Source organism: Nycticebus coucang, chromosome 2, assembly GCF_027406575.1.
Source record: "Nycticebus coucang isolate mNycCou1 chromosome 2, mNycCou1.pri, whole genome shotgun sequence".
Lineage (NCBI taxonomy): Eukaryota > Metazoa > Chordata > Mammalia > Primates > Lorisidae > Nycticebus > Nycticebus coucang.
The window spans coordinates 47,481,714-47,496,385 of NC_069781.1; the positions used below are offsets into that span (position 1 = coordinate 47,481,714).

The 14,672-nt window shown below is 36.3% G+C and overlaps 1 non-coding gene across 1 annotated transcript; it reads right to left on the reverse strand.

Annotated features, from left to right (window-relative positions):
• Positions 1-14,267: 14,267 nt before the first annotated feature.
• On the reverse strand, positions 14,268-14,431 carry LOC128580226 (U1 spliceosomal RNA). Its single transcript, XR_008378556.1, has one exon. It is a non-coding gene; the product is annotated as a U1 spliceosomal RNA (small nuclear RNA).
• Positions 14,432-14,672: the final 241 nt, after the last annotated feature.

Sequence of the window (14,672 nt, forward strand, 5' to 3'; positions counted from 1 at the left end):
ACCCAGGGATTCTACTACAAAACTCTTAGAAGTGATCAAGGAATACAGCAGAATCTCAGGTTACAAAATCAACATTCATAAATAGGTAGCCTTTGTATATACCAACAATAGTCAAGCTGAAAAAACAGTCAAGGACTCTATTCTGTTCATGGTAGTGCCAAAGAAGACGAAATGTTTGGGAGTTTATCTAACAAAGGACGTGAAAGATCTCTATAAAGAGAACTATGAAACTCTTTTGAAAAGAAATAGCTAAAGATGTTAACCAATGGAAAAACATACCATGCTCATGGCTGGGAAGACTCAACATTGTTAAAATGTCCATACTACCCAAAGCAATATACAATTTTAATGCAATCCCTATTAAAGCTCCACTGTCATATGTTAAAGATCTTAAAAAAATACTTCATTTTATATGGAATCTGAAAAAACCTTGAATAGCCAAGACATTACTCAGAAATAAAAACAAAGCAAGAGGAAGACTACTTGCTCCTTTAGCCTGGAGGCGAAGCTGAGGAAGGGAACAAAGTCATCATCAGTTTCTCTGAGCAAGCGTGTCAGCTCTTATTGTTTCTATAATTATTAACTTTAAGGGTCTGAGCAGCCTTGAGGAATCTCAAACCTGAGACTTGTGTGAGGTCACACACACAGATTAACCCCTCACTAGTTCACTGTAGAGAAAACCCCACCTGCCTCAATGTCCTCTGAAGAATCAGTGGGACAGAGGAATTTTCCTCTGATCACCACCACATAGGTTCTTCCTCCATGATAAGGGATATAGGCTCTCTTAACTTATATTTCAGGGCTTGAGCTGTTCCCTTGATCTTTGCCCTGGTCAAATACAAATCTCCACAATGGGTATTTTCTTTGACTTTGAACTGGGCAGGAAACAGCTTAGTTAATGTTTCTTGCCAGGCCTTGCAGCTTCCTCTGTGGCCATTATTGCTTCAGAGTGTTCAGAGGCCCAGCACGGGGGTGTTTTCAATCTGTATCCCGTTTAGGCCAGCCTTCTAGGAAAAGCAGGAAACTTGCTCATATAAGAAATTTAGCAGCTGGTTTAAAGGTAAACTAGCTGACTTTTCTTTATTATGCCTTGCTCAGCTTATTTCTTTATTTTTCCTTTTTTATGGAGGGGGGATTTCCCTTGCTAAGAATGGGGTCTTTGGTCCCCATTCTGCCTGCACAAGGATTGTTCATGATCTATTTTTTATCTGATACTTTATGGGTACGTTGACTATGTATTCCTCATGCTGTCTCTGGAAGTTAGCTATCTTTTTCTCTTATTTTGCAAAAAGACTAAAAGCTCCATTTTTCTTTACATTGTCAATCATCAAATAATATTGGCTAACTGATGTAAGACTAGTGATCAAAACCAGATTTTCTACCTCCAAAATCCATCTTCCAAAGATCTGTCTCCTGAAATTGTAAACTTTTAAGATGGTACTGAGGGACTTCTTTACTTATCTCTTGGGGAAGTAAAGATTACAGGGCATTAAAAATAGAAATGATCATGAAAGTGTAGGTCATATGGAAGATAAAAATCCATTGAGAAGTTGTAATGGTATTATCTGGAGGAGAAAAGAATTTTGCGTCGCTTGCTAACGTCCTTTAAGATCAATGTTGGAGTGGCTTAGAGATTGTGGGATAATGTGAAAAAATGGTATGTGATAAAGGCAGAGATGATAAATCTGAATTTTTGACAACTTCAATGAATGAAGTCTTGTAGAAGAAATCTCTTAAGGATTGCCTTGACATAGAAAAAAATGCCAATACTTTCTCCCAGGAAAATTAGAGAATACAAGACTGAAAGGGGTAAAATCATAAAACAATGCATATTTTCAGGTGAAATAGTATAAAATTATATGTTTCTTCTATTTTGTTTCTTTGTATACATTAAAAACCCATGTCAAAAGCGAATAAAAATAAAAATGTGTTCTGTAAGGTATTTTAATATATTTTTAAATCTATATAATTCATGTTATAGTTAAGGGTAACTTCTAAGAGGGAAAGGCTAATTAATATGAAACACATAAGATAGTTGAATTTCCATTGTTATAATATGGTTCAATGTGGAAAGAGCTATGGAATCTTCATTTTATTTTACCATGATTAATATTGGAATTTCTTTTTGTGTGATATAGAGGTATTTTCATATGTATGCACATATTCCCTTTCACCCATGAATGGTGATTATAGAGGGCAATATATGAAAACAAAAAGCAGATAAAACTAATTTTTGATAATCTGAAATTGAAGGGCCCAGTGCCAAATCCTAACCCTGCGGTGGAGTGGGGTGGGGTGGGGGTAGCGGCTGCAGTCTAAAGAGGACCTTTTTTTTTTTCTCTAGTTCTAAATGAGTAATTGACCTTGGGTCTTCTGCCGAATGCCAGTACCTTATTGTAACATAGCAACCACAGGATTTTTTTTTTGCAGCCAGAAAAAATAGTTTTTAACAAACTTTGTAGTAACTCTTTAATTGCTGGAAGGAGAGGGTTTTAACTGCAAGTGGGTTATTTACACTACAATGTTAACTAACTCCCACCCAGAGATGTTAAGGGCAGTGGGAGATATAGGGGATATAAGAGAGAAAGAAGGTAAAAAGGCTAGTTTGCAGGGTAAGTGGGGGTGGGGGGCCAGAGTTGGTCTTTCACCAGGGGCTGAGAGATTCCCAGTGGCCACCCCCTGGGTGAAAGTTGGTCCTTGTGCCCCAGCCACAATCATTGAGGGCCCGCCCTCCCAAGTCTCACAGCCTCCAGGAGGGTCAGTTCCAGATAGAGCCAGCCAATCCAACATGCACTCCTTTGTTCTCACAGCCTCCAGGTAGGGCCAGTCCCAGATAGAGCCAGTCAATCCTAAACCTCCTAAGTTAGCTCGCTCCTTAGGCAGACCAACCCCCACTTCTTGGTCCCCATTACCCCCGGGAAATTTCCCCCATGTTTTGTTGCAACCAAAAATGCATCACGCCAAAGAATATAAAACCTGCCATCATTTCTGCCTGGGGGTGGTCCTCCTCTGAGCAGAGTTCTGTTGGAGGTATGGCCCAAGCATGCTTGAATAAAGTCACTGTTTTGTTTTTTGCATGTGTGTCTGGTGATCTCTCAGTGGCAGAATTTGGTCTTAACAAAATATTTTAAAATGTTATCCAAACATTAACTATTTATGAATCTACTACATTTAGTAACCTATTATCTCTCTTGTTCAAGTCCATCATAAACAATCAAGGCTAGTCTAATTTCTTCCAAGATAGATTATCTTTTGGCTTTAAGGATCATTTAAGTTATAGGAATGTAACATAATTTCATATATTATTTAAAAAGTGATGGGCTCTTTAATGTATTATATTATTAACTTATGTTAATAATTTTGTTAATATAAATATTGAAGATGTTCAGACTTTTCACAGTAAGATTTATCACCATATAGAGTTGTAATGAAAACAATTTTAAACTTAAATTAATCATAAATTATTAGTCATAAAAATTAATAACCAAATTAACTAAAACTACAAAAATAAACTGACGCTCTGAATACAACTCTCTTTTGAACAATTTATCAGTTCTTTAATCTGTCTTATGTCTTATATTTTTGGCCGCTACATTTATTGAAAAGAATTTATCTACATACTTTTTGATAACAAACAGAAACCTGCTAATGTTGTTATTGTAAACAAAGTTGTAACTTTATGATAGTAATAGAAATAATTAACTTTTATGCCTAAATAATTATTGTTAACAAAAGACGAAAATGCTTAAAAATAGTGATGACTAAACAGTTTTAAAAGCATATTCTGAATAAATTAATACTTTTAATTTGACATAATTTAGAGTGCTATGACATCATAGCTCACAGCAACTTCAAAGTCCTGGGCTTAAGTGATTCTCTTGCCTCAGTCTCCCAAGTAGCTGGGACTACAAGCACCTGCCACAACACCCAGCTATTTTTAGAGATGAGGTTGCACTCTGGCTCAGGCTGGTTTCGAACCTGTGAGTTCAGGGAGTCCACCCGCCTCGCCTCCCAAGTGTTGGGATTATAGGCGAGAGCCACCACACCCAGCTATTAACTTATTTCTAATTCAAGTGATAATTAGAAAAAAAATCTTATTGTATAATTAATCTTCAGCACTATGTAAAAGAGAGCTTTTACAAACAAAACAGGGATAAGTGCTACATTGACAATAAATATAACGAGAGTTCGTGTTCATGGTCAAATCCATATTTAGGAGCAAAACAGAGAATTAAACTTGTCTATTTAAGGTTTAAATATAATATAAACTAAAAATATCAATAAAATTTATCTTAAATTAACACTTACCAAATTGAGTAAATGTGAGCCAAAAACTTTGTATATAATATAAAACAGTGAACAGGGCTGAGCATGGTGACTCAGACCTGTAATCCTGGCACTCTGGGAGGCCCAGGCAGAAGGATCCCTTGAGCTCAGGAGTTCACTATCAGCGTGAGCAAGAGTGAGGATGGAGGGAGGAGGGTGGGGCCTTGGTGTGTGTCACATTTTGTGGGGGCAAGACATGATTGCACGAGGGACTTTACCTAATTGCAATCAGTGTAACCTGGCTTATTGTACCCTCAATGAATCCCCAACAATAAAAAAAAAATATATATAGAAAAAGTAGCTGGGTGTTGTGGCAGGTGCCTATATTCCCAGCTACTTGGGAGACTGAGGCAGGATGATGGCTTGAACCCAGGAATCTGAGGCTGTGAGCTAAACTGATGCTATCATATTCTAGCCTGGGCAACAGAGTGAGATTCTATCTCACAAAACAAAACATCCCCCAAACAAACAAACAAACAACCCTCCCCACCCCGTCCTGGGCCCAAACAGTGAACAGTGTTTTTTTGCAGTTTTTTTTTTTTTTTTTTTTTTTGCAGCTGGGTTTGAACCTGCCACCTCCAGTATATGGGGCTTGCATCCTACTCCTTTGAGCCACAGGCACCACACCAGTGAACAATTTTTGAAGTCACAATACATTCCTAGAAAGCTGGAAGAGGAAGCTTCACTCCATTTATAAAATAGAAAATACTTCAGTCCCTCACTGACAGATTCATTATGCACTCTAGTTAGTAAAAGCTAGAACACAATAAGAAAAAGAAAATGCCACACAATTAGACATTAGGAAAAATGCATTTAGGGAGGTTCCTGTGGCTCAAAGGAGTAGGGTGCCAGCCCCATATATTGGAGGTGGTGGGTTCAAATCTGGCCCTGGCCAAAAACTGAAAAGAAAAAGAAAAAAATGCATTCTGTTTTAACTCTGTAACAAGTAACTTCAAAGATACAGGTCTTTAGTATTCTTGTTTTTCATTTTATATCAACTGATCATTATGAATAAAACTCCCACTTTAAGTTAATAATTTTCTGTATTATTTTGAAGATTAAATTAGAAAATGTATGCAAAAATGCCTTGTAAACTATAATGTGCTATACACACATTTTACTATTATTAATTAAACACTGATTACCATGTCAGTCATAGGCTACATATCAGGGTTCTCAGCTTAAATATCACTCACCAGCTATGGATAAAGGCACTTTAATACTAAAACATATTAACTAATTACATAAATTTATTCAACCATGAAATTACTTTTGTTAATACATAAAGAAATAGATTTGTTATGTGTGTTCTTGCAAATGAATACATCTGTGTAAATAGTGACCTTCCTGGCATCCTTCATATTTTTTCTTTGTTCTTTTCCTAATAAAATAATATTTGCAGATATAACCTTCTTTATCCCTTGTAAACACAACAAAATTCACTTAATTTCACACTCGTGGTCAAGGACAATAATGAATTAACATGGAACTATTAATGGAGAGCACACATAAGGAATACAATGTTGTCTCTATTAGTTGAATAGCTATTTTTCTTTTATTTAAGTTAGTAGCACCAAACCATTAATGTAAAAAAAAAATAGGTATTAATGTGGTACTCTTTGTAACCTCACATATTTCCCTGGAGGTTCCTTTGAATTACTTTCTTAATTGCCTCACTGCCTTAGTGGAATGCTATTATATTCCAAATGCTTTTATAAAATTAGAGATAATGTTTAGGTACATTGTGTGGAATGTAGAATACCCAGTGAAAATGAATTTTGAGAACTCTTATTTAAATTTAAGAAATCCCGGCAAAATTAAATTGTTTACTTTTACTATTTCCTACCTGTATCTTTGCTGTGATGTTTAATTTTTTATTAAAACATTCAATGCTTTATAACAACCTTTGTAAATTATGACATGGCAAGGCAGCATACTAAGAAAGAGAAAGTCGTTTCATCTTAGATGTATGCCATTTATCTTCCACAGCTACTTAGTTATCCCATTTTCATCGATTGGATTTGTTTCTATGCATTTGTCAGTAAATATTGAGTAATATGTATAGCCCACAGTAGGCAACATCGAGAAATGAAGAGTATTGTTTATTTTCTCTCAAAGAACTATTGAGTTTATAGGAATGATAACTCAGTGACTGACAGTAAACAGTATATGGGGAAGCACTGAGTTGTCTGGAAAGAGCCTAAGAAAGAAATTTAGAAAATTTGAGCAAAAGCTAACATAGATCTGGAAGTTCTGGTTGTGGGAATTGATTAAACCTGGATAAGATTTGAGGAATGCTGAAAAAAAGGCAAAAATATTTTTCTCTTATAAAAGCAATCTAATAAAGATGATAGTGGCTAGAACTTCTGATTAATAAAAATAAAATAATGAATTGGGTTAAATTTGATTTGTTGAATAATGCCAATTTAGAAACACACAGGGAAAAAATAAAGGTATTCAAGAGCACTTTAAATAGTCACTACATGTTTGTTGGCAAAGAACACTAAGACGGATGTTGTGTTAAAGGTAGTATGTGAAAACAAAATACCTTTGTCAGATTAAATATAAAAGAGGTAGGAGTTATTGAGCTCCAAGTAATATCCCAAGCACCATTTTATCTTCATGTTTTATTTCATTTAGTAATCACATCAACCTCAGTAAAGAAATAGAAGTATTGCCTCTTAATGGTAGATAAAAAAGAATTTGAAAGGTTTTATCAGTTGCTTAATAAAAAGAGCAATGAGTGAGGCTAACATACTTGTGTTAAAACTAGTTAAAATATTTAGCTAGGTATGATGGCTGACACCTGTAATCCTAGCACTCTGGGAGGCCAAGACAGGTGAATATTCTGAGCTCAGGAGTTTGAGATCACTCTGAGCCAGAGTGAGACCCTATCTCTACAAAAATAGAAAAGAATAGCCAGATGTTGTAGCAAGTGCCCATAGTCCCAACTACTAGGGAAGCTGAGGCAAGAAGATCACTTGAGCCCAAGAGTTTGAGGTTGGTGTGAATTATGATGGCACAGCACTCTACCCAGGATGACAGAGTGGTGCTCTATCACAAAAAACCCCTAATTAAAATATAATAAACAATTATTTAATATCTGTTGTCTTGCATATAGTTGACAAAATAATAGAAACCTTGAAAGTAGATAAATTATGGCTAATTACCATATAATAATGGTAATTCTTTTTCATATAGAAAAGGAAAAATATCCTTAAAACAAGTGGTGATTTAGAATAATAAAACAAATTATATTTCATTCTCAAAATATGCACCAAATTACCATTAACATAAGGATTCCAGGAATTCTTTTTTAAAAAATAAGATTGCCTATGAACTAAAGCAAAAAATGAATGAATATTAATCAAAAGTAAAAAAGCAAAGTGTTTGCCTTTGGCAAAGCCCAAAATTTATGTAAGAAATCATAAAGAAAAATAATTAAAACTTTGACATGAAAATTAATGTAATGAATGATAAAGAAAATAGTAAACATTCAAATAAAATGCACATAAAAGAAAAATTGCAATATGTATCTTTAAGGCGTTAGAAAAGTAGGGGTCAATATATTAACAATGAAAGTACTTTTGCATATCAAGAATAAGATTGAAAATTAGAAAATAATAACACACCAAGATCAATGGCCAAAACTATGACAACAAATTTGTCCAAGAAAAACTACCCACAATTACTAAAACATACTAAAACTCATTAAAATTTAATGAAATAATAAATAAGCACAAGGAACACTGTCTAATTAATTAATTTTACAACATAGGAAACAGTGATATTAAAGGCAAGTATATAAGAAAAGATGCAAAAATACAACAATTTTCTTTACGTAGTTATAACATCCTATTTTTTTACAGACATACCCGGAAGAAAATTAATAAATACTTAAGAATATTAACAAAAGTATTTCTGAATGATAAATTGTATGTGTTTTTTTTTTGTTTTTTTTTGAGACAGAGTTTCACCATGTCTGACTTGGTAGAGTGCTGTGGCATCACAGCTCACAACAACCTCAAACTTGTGGGCTTAAGTGATTCTCTTGCCTCAGCCTCCCAAGTAGCTGGGATTACAGGTGCCTGCCACAACACCTGGCTGTTTTGTGTTGCAGTTGTCATTGTTGTTTAGCTGGCCTGGGCCAGGTTTAAGCCCACCACCCTCGGTGTATGTGGCTGGCTCCCTCACCACTGTGCTATGGGTGCTGAGCCAATTATATGTATTTTTATGAGAAGATTTCTCTAATTGAATTTTGCAAATTATTTTAAAGTAATAATTTACAAAGAAAAAAAAAGAAGTAAGCAACACAACTGGAATTTAACCCTAGGTCCAGCAGACTCAAATTGGTTATATCTTTGAAGACCAGTATCATATGATTTATAGAACGTGGGTGTAAACACTTAGACTATGACTGAAATTTAATAAGAATCCAATAATCAGCTGTGTTTACTTACTTTGTAGTGATGGCAGTGTTCATACTGGTAGTAACAGCAGTAATAATATCAATGAATGTGGTAGAGAAACAATGAAAGCAAACAAAATATTAATAGGAGGAATGCAAAAGTAGTAGTCATATTACTATATAAATATAGTTTACTCTGAGGGACAATAGAAAGTCAAAACCAGATAGTTCAGAGTGTTGGAAATGTCATGTGCCTAAAAAAAAAAAAAAAAAACAAATGAGAGAGAAAGATAGATAGATAGATAGATAGATAGATAGATAGATAGATAGATAGATAGATAGATAGATAGATAGATAGATATGTGGAGCAAGATGGCAGTCTAGAAACAGCTTTTTTACAACCAGGTGTGGTGAGTTTGGGGAGAGAAGACTCCAGGTAACTCTGGCTTGTAGGCTCTGCCCAGAAACATTCCTTCAGGGAACAGGGAGGCAGCAGAAACTTCAGGACGCCAAGAGGAGGACGAAAGCAGTGGAGAAGCAGCCAGTGTTTGCGTTAGGGCAGAGGTGGACTGGCTGTGGTAGCTGCAGCGGCAGTGGTGGTGAGAGTTTGCAGACAGGGAAGGCCTTCCCTGCAGCTTTTTTTTGTTTTCTTTTTTTTCTTTTGGACTTGGGCACTTGGTTGAATTACCTTGGGAGAGCTTGGGTGAGCAGCAAGTGACTTTGAACAGTGCCCAGGGGCTGGGACTGAACCACCGGGGATGAGGGGAGCTTTCATTGTCGAGCTGCAGCCCAGGCACAGCCATAGTGAGAAGGCTGCCTTGCAGGCTCAGCCCTCAGGGTTCTAGTGTGAAGCCTGTACTGGCATGCCTGTTAAGTGGGCAGCCACTTCTGGAGAGGTCCCAGAGACACATGCTTTCCAAGGAAAGCCACTGTGTAGCCAAGGGACACAGTTGGGAAGAAAGGTCAAGGCATGTCTATTAAGCAGGCTGAGGAGAGCTTCAGACTCCCGATCCTGTGGGGTTTGTGGGCAAAGAAGTCAACAGAGGCTTCCATTTTCCATCTCATACAGCTGTATCAGCATCGTGATTAGCATCTCATACCCCAGAAGATCACCCATTGACCAGGCAATATTCTGCAAGAATATATATATATATATATATATATATTCTGCAAGAATATATATATATTGCAGAATAATATATATATATTCTATATATATATACCTTGCAGAATATATATATATATATTCTATATATATATATACCTCCTAAAAACATAAAAGGATATATATGCATTTTTATTTTTAATTTTTTTCAACTTTTCCCCCTAAATATGTCTTTTTCTTTTTTCTTCATTTTCATGTAAACAATTTTTCATTATTGCCTTCTTTAATAATAAAGGCTTCATTTTTGCTATTTTTTCCCCTGTTATTCATTTTTCCCCTAATTTTATCCCTTAAGGCTTTTTGTTTGTTTTGGTTTGATTTATAGTATTTTTGATTTTCTCCTCTATTTCATGAAGATGGGGTCTTGCATCTGCTCAGGCTGCCAAAGAGCTGCAGACATCAAGAGACCCACCCAACCACGCCCCCTGGACGTTGGAATTTGTGATTGTGAGTCAAAGTATCCTGTTCAACACTATTACTCCTGTCTCTCTCTTTCTATTCCTCTTATTTTTTGTCAATCTTCCCTTTCACTTCCCCCTTTCCTTTTTCTTCTCTCTCTCTCTCTCTCTTTTTTTTACCTTTTATCCTTTCTTGCTCTTCACTCTTTCTTCCTTTTAGTCCTTGACCAAAAGGACACTTCAACACCTTAGGTTAGAGGCACAGAACTTAAAGAGCAGGAGGAAGTGAAAGGAAAAAGTAGGACAAGGAAACAGACAGAAAAAATACTGGCAACATGAAAAGCCGGAACAGAGCAATCCCCACAAAGGATCATGAGGCAGCTGCTGCAGAGGACTCCACCTATAAAGAAATTTCAGAAATGACAGAAAGGGAATTTAAAATATGGTTGGTGAAAACAAGGAAGGAAATTGCTGAGAATGTGGAAAATAATCAAACAGAAATAAAAATACAGAATCAAATAAGAGATGAATGATATGAAGAATACAGAAAGGATATTGTGGAGCTTAAGTAATTGAAACAATCAGGTAACTTAAAGATGCAATAGAAAGTATCAATAACAGATTAGACCATGCAGAAGAAAGAATCTCAGAGGTAGAGGATAAAGCTCTTAAGCTAACTCAAGCAGTTAAAGAGACAAGAAAAAAAGAGAAAGTAGAACCTTCACTGACAGAATTATGGGACTTCATGAAGCATTCAAACATAAAGGCATAAGTATCTCAGAAGGGGATGAAGAATGCCCCGGAGGAATGGAAGTCCTACTAGAGGTGATCATAAATGAAAGTTTCCAAATATCACTGAAGATTCTGACGCACTCTTTTCAGAGGGATATTGGACCCCAGGCATCTCAACTCACATGAGCTTCTCTAATTGAGAAGAAAGCAGGACTAAGTTTTCTTAGTAATTGAGAAAGCAGTTAAGACTGCTGCTATTCAGCCCGACCCTCTTATTGGACTTATGGAGTACAAAATGTAAAGTTTTTGTGAACTGCTTTAAGTGTTTTTACCCTCTCTTTTTTCTAGCCTTTGGTGCAGCAATCAGCTATATCCAAGTATAACCCAACAGTATCTCCATCACCTCAGCGGGGCTTCATCTTTCCTCTGCGTTGGAAATGTTCACATTCAGGTTCTGTTGCTGGGTTAACCATACAGATCCACAAAGTGATTTTGACACATAAACCTAGACCTGTCAAAGGTAAGGCTTGATTAACGGGATATGAAAAGTGTGCATAAAATACCCTATTCTTTCTGTTCTCAGATTTAGACTCCAGGGTGCATTCCACATGCCCTTAAGTGTGTCCTCAGTGGATTTCGGTTCCATTTTCCCACAATGATAATCCATTCACTAACACAACTTAATTTTGCTTTCCTCCCTTCAATTCACTATTTTAGTGTCCATTAATATTTGCTCATAGGAATCATTTCCAAAAATAAACACTCTACAGGCACGCATTTGTCTAATTCTCACCTTTTGGGGGGAGTCCCAACTGGGAGAGTAGGGGAGTGCACAGAGAGAGCAGACCATCAGGATGGGATGATTCTGTACCTGAATATTTCATTGGTTACCCTGACAAGGACCCTATTGCAGAAAGTGGGAAGGTGACAATGCCCGAACTGTGGCACTATTAAAAAAAATCTATGATGTTGTAAAAAGTATTTCTAAGTATCATTTGTTGTGGATTGGAATTCTGTACAGATGGAATCTGAAACTTTGAACTCTAATAGTTATTTAAACAGTATTGTTTAAATATGACTGTTTTAAATGTCATATTTAAAACAGTCATATTTAAACAATACTGAGCAATAATATTTTTGTAGTTTCATTGAGGTATAAATTACATACAAAACATTGCACACCTTTAATATATACATTTTGATGAGTTTGGACATACACACACACATATATCGATGACACCATCACCACGATTAAGGTACCAAACATATCTGTCTCCTGTAAAGATGCCTTAAAGAAATGCCATAAAGAAATGTTCCCACTCCATTGAGGTAAGAGCACTTTTCATGAAACCTATGCTTTTAATATATTTTGAAGTGGGCAATGGTATTTTTAAGGACTGTTGAACTGACTTGCTCTTGCTAGTAGCCTTCCAAGCCTTGGGGTAAAACTGACAAGTTCATATTGGTTAATTATTAACTCAAGGCAGTGGAAGTATATAAAAAGCATTTCATCTTTTGCGACTGTAGGGTTGACTTTGATAAAAATCTGGTCTGGCTGTGCTTGTAAGGGTAGCTTAGATACAGAGGAGACCCAAGACAATGTCTCCACAGGATTTGTGGCCAAATTCAGGGTCCCCATAGAGAAAGGATGGGATTTTCTTACCTGTAAATGTAGTCATGATGGCAGAAAAATCTGAAGATCTTTAAACTCCAGATTCTACTGTACTTCCCGGGATAGAAAATGCAGTTTCTTTCTTTTTTAAGACAAGCTCAGCCTCCCTGGCCTAGAGAATCTGCAAGAGCCTCACCTGCACTAGCAGCTCACACCCCGCTGCTCCTCTCCCCAAGATGAAGTCCCGTCTCTTTTGGTCATCTCCAGATTAATAACCGAATTCTTTTACAGCATGTTTGAAAGTCTAAAAGGGTACAGTTCTTGCTGTTTTGAGAAATAGTTTACTTATTCAAATTATTGCTTAAATATAACATACATGTCTCATGCATAGAATGTTCTGGCAGGAATGAAAGACACATCTGGAAGGTTCTTGAGATTATTGAACCAGAGAGAGTAAAATATTAGGCTGGATAAGGAGGGAATTAATGACATAACAATTAATTCAGCCAATTTTTAGTGCGTGTTAGTGTGAATGTTTATATATAGGTCCGCCACCCTTACTAATTAAATAATAACAGAAAATTAAGAAAAATTTACTTGGAGTTGGTTTATACTTAAAAGTGAGAATTTAAAAATCCAATTGCATTTAAATCGAGTTTTTAGAAAGCACAGTGTTTGACATTGTCTTAGTTTAAATCTGATTGTCTTACTTCTTTAATATTTGAAGTAATACACCTTTCTCCTACCACCTTGGAGAATTTGTACCAAGGTGAGAAAAGGAATGAAAACTGACATATTTTTGCTGAGCTGCAGGATATCGTGGGTATTGCCAAAATGATTATTTCCATCTCTAACATATGCTGCATTTATCTTTATGAGTTTGGCTCAGAGAAAATAAAATGAATGCCAGAAAGACAAAGATTAACATTTTAGTTTGAAAATCTGAATGTCAATATGGAGAAGTATCATCCTGCCATTGGAAAAGATTAATTCGGAGAAAAATATTTGGGTTTTTGTTCTTTTCTTAGAGTTTTATTCCTCTTGGAATATTTCCGAGGTCTTTTATCATAATGCTTTTCTTTTAAACAGAGCCTTTATATTCAAATTACTGCATTGTTTCATGTTCATACCAGTAACATTGTCATTTGGGTTGGATCCTTTTTACCCAACTATATGCTTATATCCTCTTTAATTTTGTCACATTTTAATGTGTCTCTCAATTACCACAGTTATCTTCAGATGCTGTGGAATTTTCGTTCAATCTTCGAGTACCTATCGCTAAAGGGTAGATCAGTATACTTCTTTTTTTTTTTTTTTCTTTTCTTGACACAAAATCTCACTCTGCTGCCCTGGGTAGAGTGCCATGGCATCATTGCTCACAGCAACCTCAGTCTCTTGGATTGAAAAGATCCTTCTTGCTTCAGCCTCGCAAGTAGCTGTGACTACAGACATGAGCCACAATCCTTGGCTAGTTTTTTATTGTTAGTAGAGATGAGGCTGGTCTCAAACTCCTGAGCTCAAGCATTCCACTTGTCAAAGCCTCCCAGAGAGCTGGGATTAGAAGTGTGAGTCACCATGCCTGGCTATCAGTATATTCCTCCAATTTTCTTTCTTTTTTTTTTTAAACAGGGGAAAACACAATCACAGTCCTCCACTACTCCAAATTATGCAGTCTAGTTTCCCACATTTGGGGAAATCGCAGGGGTCAGCACATCCAGAGTTCAATGGATAAGCCTCGCCCTGGGAAAACCACCTTTGTGATCGTGGTATCTGCCCTGCCAGGTAAGTATAATTCTTCCTATTTTCTGATTCAATGAGTATCATGCTGGTCAGCTTGCTGAGAATACTTTCAGCATCACTTATAGACCAAGCCAGTAGGTTCTCCCATCTCAGGCGTGCAAGGTGGCAGTTCACATGTTTTTCCATGAATACCGAGCAAAAGTTGTCCCTTTCAAAGCCCTAGAGGCGCTTCTCGTCTATACAAGGTTTTTAAAGAGGTTCCACGTTGTTGACCCTGTACTATAGGTTGTG